A 6,856-nucleotide genomic window follows, 5' to 3' on the forward strand; every position below is an offset into this window, starting at 1 on the left:
AAATATATTTGATATATTAAATTTAAAGAAATAAGACCAAGATTTCTTATTTGCTGACGATGACGATGACGACGACGATGATGATGATGATGACGAGAATGTTGTTTGCGTATTGGTAGCGGTAAATATGTTTGTTGTAGTTAAATAATATATTATACTTTATGACAAATCTCAAGAGAAATGACCACAGTTAGTTTGCCCTTAGCATAGATCGACATGATCTCTGACACTTGGTGCTAAATAGTAGCAGCATAGTAAATTATTATTTTATTATTATTATTATTATTATTAGTAGTAGTAGTAGTAGTAGTAGTAGTAGTAGTAGTAGTAGTAGTAGTAGTAGTAGTAGTAGTAGTTGTAGTAGTAGTAGTGATAAAGCTAACAATTCCTTCTATATCTTTCTTTATCTGTCACTAGGGCGCATTCATACATAGAGAGTTACAAAACCATGGGGAGACAGACAAACAAGTTATATTAAAAACAAGGAGCAAAGGCGTTTTACTATACATTTATACAAACATAAAATCCTAAATATACATACGTGTATATATATATACTAAATTGAGTTTGTTTTTTCCTATTGCCTTAGAATCTTATATTCCCTACTATTAATAATTATAATACTAATAATTATACACACACACACACCACACACACACACATACATATATATATATATAATATATATATATTATATATATATATCTATATATATATTATATATATATATATATATATATATCATTGAAAGAATTCATTCACTTCAGTACAGTCTAGTCACTTCTGTACTACTCTGGCCATATATACACGTGATGAGGTAGACTACGAAATTCGTGGTAGATGTATTTGTGGCATGTGTATGCAACCGTAGCCTTTGCGTTTGCTTTCCTGTGGGCATGTATAAATATCTCATTTATTTCCCTACGTCTGTCCTGCTGATGAAGAAAAGTTTTTGGACTAATCCCGAAATTGATCAATCCAAGGCTAACTAATTTATGAATTTCTGCGAGCCTAATCCCTCGATTTCAACACGTTGTATAATATAAAAGTGATAATTTTTAAGTGGTTTGATGATTTGGCGTCTATTTTCAGCATAGGCATAGTCTCTTCTATGCTTTTAAATATAATTGTATTTTTGTACTATTATAAATACATTAGCGCTTGCATCCACTCTAGTGGATTCGTCAGATTGAAATTTTTCAGGATTTTTGTCTCTTATTATAGTATTATTGAGTGTGTAGGGGTGGAGAGAGATATAGGATAGTAAAAGTGGGTGAGGAATGGGGAGAGAGTGTGTGTGTGTGTGTGCGTGTGTGTGTGTGTGCATGTGTGTGTGTATGTGTGTGTGTGTGTGTGTGTTTAATACAACTTATTTTACAAAGTTGGTCCTTCATCCAGTACAAATCATTACAGAAATATTTTCAGCCATTCAGTTTGGGGGATAGCTTTGTTATGAAGTATTTTTCCATATTTTTCCTGAAGACGGTGTTATTCCTTAGGCATTTATAGAAGGGAAAGAACTTAAATTTTCCTTCTCCACATGTATCTAAGTGATTACTCAGTGGAATCTTTCGCAGTTCCTCCTGTCGGACATGTTGTCCGTGAATTCTGGCTCGTTGGCATAAAGAATTTCCAGTTTCACCTATATAATTCTTCTTGCATGTGGGGCAGGTTATGCATTATATTACGTTCTGCGTCTTGGAATTCATGTCTGCATTTACTTTGAAAGTGTGACCACTCTTAAATGTTATTTGTTTGTTTCCCGCTACATATTTGTAGATGGGGTTACTGCAGATTCCACATCTACCATCTCCGCACTCTTTTACAAAGAATTCGGATTTAGTCTCTGATGAGAATTTCGCTCTTGTTAGTTGATTCTTCAGGTTTTTGTCTTGGCGTTTTCTATTTTTTATGCAATATTTGTTTAATATGTTTCCCATTTTGGAGCTTTGTAGGACTATTGGTAAGTTTGAATGTATGATTTGAAACATGTTGGTAACTCCAGGGTTGTGTGTGTTTATGAAAGGGATGATGCTTTCTTTGTTTTTCGTTTTTGGAGTTCTGAGTTGTGTGATGTCTAGTTTCATTGCTTTTGAGATTCTGTTTTTTATTAATTTGAGTGGGTTTTTGTTCTAGTAGGAAGTTTTTAAGTTCATTTAGTCTTATTTGGCGTGTTTGTGAGTCGGTTATTATGCTGCATATGCGTCTTGCCATATTATATGGAATGTTTCTTTTTATGTAGGATGGGTGGCAGGAGTAGAAATTTAGATATTGGTGTGTGTCGGTTTTTTGTAGTAGATGTCTGTTGTGACAATGGAGGTGTGCATCTTGATGTTGATGTCTAGGAAAGGAAGTTCGTTGTGGCTGGTATCTATCGGGAAGTTGATTGATGGATGCAGTGTGTTGAGGATATTGTGGAATGTTCGTAGATCTTCTTCTGATCTGTTTCAAAAGATGAAATAGTCATCGAGGTAGCGTTTCCACATTTTCTTGATGTCTTCTCTGAAGTCGTGTTCGAAGACTTTACCTATTTCCTCGTATAGTTTGTTCTCAAAGAAACCCATCACCAGGTTGGCATATGAATGTGCGAATTTCGTACCCATAGCCGTGCCATTTAACTGTCGGTATGTCTTGTTAAATGAGAATGTTTTCTTCAAGTATTAATTGGGTGGCTTTGGTGATAAAGTCTGTTTTGAAACGTTTACCTATGAGTTCCTTGTATTTTCTACCCATTGTTTTATCGCTTCCAGACCCAGAGTGTGTGGCATGTTCGTGTATAAGTTTGTGACATCGAAGCTTGCATGTGTGGTGTTTTCCGGAACCGTATTTGGAATGTGTGTGAGGAAGTCAATGTCATCCCTTACGTAGCTTGGTATCAGTGGGCATAAAGGTTTGAGGAGTACATCTATGAAGTGACTTAGTTGTTGTGTTGGCGCCCGGGGCCCTGCCACTATTGGTCTCATTGTGAGGTCTGCAGGCCTTTGTATTCTTATATAATGGTTCCTCTGTTCCTTTATGGCTATCTGTATTTCAGAGCTTTTATGAACTTTAGGTAATCCATAAAAGTTGCTTTCTTTGGTTCTTGAGTTGTATAAATAGTATTTCTCCTTGTCTGTAAAGGACTAATGTTCCATTTTTTTTCTTTTCTTTTCCATTGACACTTCTTTCAGATACAAAGGCACACACACACACACACACTCTCTCTCTCTCTCTCTCTATCTCTCTCTCTCACACACACACACTTTTACTATCCTATATCTCTCTCCACCCTTACACACTCAATTATACTATAAAAAGAGACAAAAATCCTGAAAAAATTTAATCTGACGAATCCACTAGAGTGGATGCAAGCGCTACAATATAATTCATAAAAACATGTGATGTATTAATAAAAATCTGTAAATATAAAACCATCCAGATTTCTGAGTACCTAATTACTTTTAATATATATACATATACACACATACATGCACACACACGAGATCTGATCAATAAATATCAGGACTGTTGCCATAGTAACAGAGCTAAAGGATGTAGAGTAAAGTCGCTGGGCAGAAACTGATCTTGAACTCTACTATGCATATGCTATAAGTTTTAACGTTCTACCTCGCTTCCGCTGTTGTTTTTCTTCTTTCTGCATTTCAAAGACTACATCTAACTTGCCAATCTCTATGTTACCTTTTTCTTCAGGTGATTGCAAAGCAACAAATGCTTATACAACTGTAACATATTTTACCCACCGGTCGATTCGGCATTCGTTGTCGTTATTCATTCTAATGTTGTTACTGCTCATGTTGGTGTACTTCTTATGATGTTTGTTGTTACTATAACTATGGCTTCTGTTTTTCGCTCTATTGTATCATCACATATGTATCTGTTAAGACTTATTTTTCGCAGCCACAAATGGTTGGGTGCTGCTTGATCATGCCTTAGCTGCTCACTCAGATACATTAACACCAACTATCAGATTATTGTTTTGCATCACATCCATCAAGCTCCGCTATACCACTTGGTGTATCATATGCGACGGGATGAATATGAATTCTTCACTTTTGATTGCGTCAATGAAACTGTTCTCTATCCCCCACTCTCACTCTCTCAAACTCACTCTCAATCTCACTCTCTCCCCCACCCTCTCTCTCTCCCTCTCTCCTGTCTCTCTCTCTCTTTCTCTATCTTTCTCGCCCTCTAAGAAACGAAGCTATCGTCTACCGTCTCATAACGCCTTCCTTAAATTTCATGTGTTTTGCTTCAATGCATCTTTGAATCACTTCTCTACCTAGTGATATTTCAATGATTTCCGATGCGCTGGCCTTTAACGCCGATGCATCTCCACGTTATCGTATAATTCGTCAGTTATGATCACGCCCAACAGATTTTTCTACCCCCAATTTTACGAATTCCCTTTCTGCTCCTAGTTATCTCCTTTGCAAACCAATCGGTTGTAGATCTTGCTTCAACAGCCGCCTCGCCGACACTGTTATTTCTGCTGGAGGTGATGCTGTCAACAGCCACAGTGGAAACACTGATCGTTATATTTGTGGTGGTGGTGGTGGTGGTGGTGGTGCGATACACAACCGATTCGTTGTTAAAACTGGAGAAATTACAAGTACTCTTAGAAAATCAAGTGAGGATAATCACACAACTAAAACATAATACTATGTTCATAATATTTCTTAGCTCATGTTTACAATTGTTCTTGTAATTTTTTTTTATTTTTGGAGAAAACTTTTATCCTCTACCAAGTGCAGAAATATCTTTAGTTAATTGCAGAGAAGTATTCGTTGAGTTTGAAACTTTGAAAGAGAAATTCACAGAATTACATAAAAGCATTTGTAATGTCGTGCCTAAATACGAAGGAAAGTCATGTCAAAATGTAAGTAAGAATCAATGTGAAACATGGTGATTGCCCATTGCAATGTATATTTGACGCTACTTTGACTACTGATCAGGGAATTTGTGGCATCAGTAAGGATGTTATTTACTTCCTGGTTACAGAAATAACCTAAACCTTTTTCTTGCTCATGGGATTTAGATTCACAATAAAGATATCTACTCGATGCACTAAGTATTGTTTTGAGAGCTCTCGAAGACTGGAAACTGGAAGAAAAAGTGTTAAAATCTTTTGAATTAGTAAATGGTTATTAAGGTAGTAATGATAGAACAAAATTGTGCAGAGAAATTAAAGATTGCATCATGTTAAGTAAAAAACCGATTTTTAAACCAATTGTTGCGACTAATTTGCTAACATTTATAATTTCATATTTGAAGATGCTTTCTCGAGTTTAAGCGGTATATTTTCTCTTTTTCTTTTCAAAGTGTTGCTGATTTTGTTGAATGCATTCTTTGTTGCCATTTGATTGAGGAAAGGACTTTGGCATCTTGAAATTAATTCTTATATACTTGAGGATATAAATCACTCAATAACGACTTAAGTCACTTGGCAATACTAAGTATTGAAAAAAAAATCATACTTAAGTCATGAAGTTTTATTAGATTAATTGATGTATATATTTGTAGTTGAAAAAGCACGAAAAGTTCATATAAAGTGTAATCACAAGCACTTGAATATTATCAATACAAGATGTAGATAAGTATTTGTTAAGTTTTGTGAGCTAAAAGAAACTGTTACTTGAAAACATAAGTAACATTTTATCAATCTATTTCATAATCCACGTACACCAAAAGTGATTGGCTTCTCATTTAAAACTTGAGTTTCGAAACTAGCTAAATACAAAGTATTTATTTTGCATGCCTACTAGATTACTTTAGCTAGGTGACTTTGAAGACTAGTGGATTACATAAATATGAAAATGGCTATAAGTACATTTAGTAGTCTCTGCTTCCTTAGTTACAGTTGCGATGTGTTGTTATGAGGCGGCGAGCCGGTTGGTTCGTTACCACGCCGGACACAATGCTTAGCGGCATTTCGTCCATCTTTACGTTCTGAGTTCAAATTCCACCAAGGTCGACTTTGCTTTTCGTCCTTTCGGGGTCGATAAAATAAGTGCCAGTTGATCACTGGGGCTGATGTAATCGACTTACCCCTTCCTCGAAATTGCCGGGCTTGTGCCAAAATGTGAAACCGATATTACGTGTTGTTATATAGTGACATCATTTTAGGATTGTGTAATGCAGTAAAGTCTTTATATTATTGTCATTGAATAATGAGTCACAAAGGTCATATTTCAGAGGTGAGGGCACCAAAAGTCACTTTGTCCTTGGTGCATGCAAATCCTGGATACACCGCCTAAAGCTATTCAAATAAAAATTATGCCTAAAATATTTGTAACCGCAGAATATGAACTAAGAAAAAATATTAAATATTTTAAAAAAATAAATAAATGCGCTTTTTTTTAAAGCCTAGCCAGGCTCATGAGCCCGGTTTCCCGGTTTCCATGGCGTATGTGTTCCCCAGCTGGATAGGACGCCGGTCTATCGCAACGTTACTCATTTTTGCCAGCTGAGAGGACGTAGCAATGTGAAATGAAGTGTTTTGCACATCGCGTCGCCCGGTCCAGGAATCGAAACCACAATCTTACGATCATGATGCTTATACCCTAACAACCAAGCCTCGTGCCTCCACAAAAAAAGTATAAGGATGACTAAAAAGTAGTGTTAAGTATTTAGGGTGGAATTTTCAGTACCTACCATTTCGTAGGCTTAATAAAAATAATGATTTTTAAGGCGTATTTTGTTGGAATCGGAAACTTTGTCGCTGCAGAAATACAAAGTGAATAACCAGTGACAAACTAAATATAAATTGCCAAAACTGCCTTTAGAAATTTAGACCACCTGATAATAGGAAGAACCACAACTCCTTCCATTATAGTTTAGCATATACACTGTAAGATTA

Source organism: Octopus sinensis, linkage group LG2 (assembly GCF_006345805.1).
Source record: "Octopus sinensis linkage group LG2, ASM634580v1, whole genome shotgun sequence".
NCBI classification, from domain to species: Eukaryota; Metazoa; Mollusca; class Cephalopoda; order Octopoda; family Octopodidae; genus Octopus; species Octopus sinensis.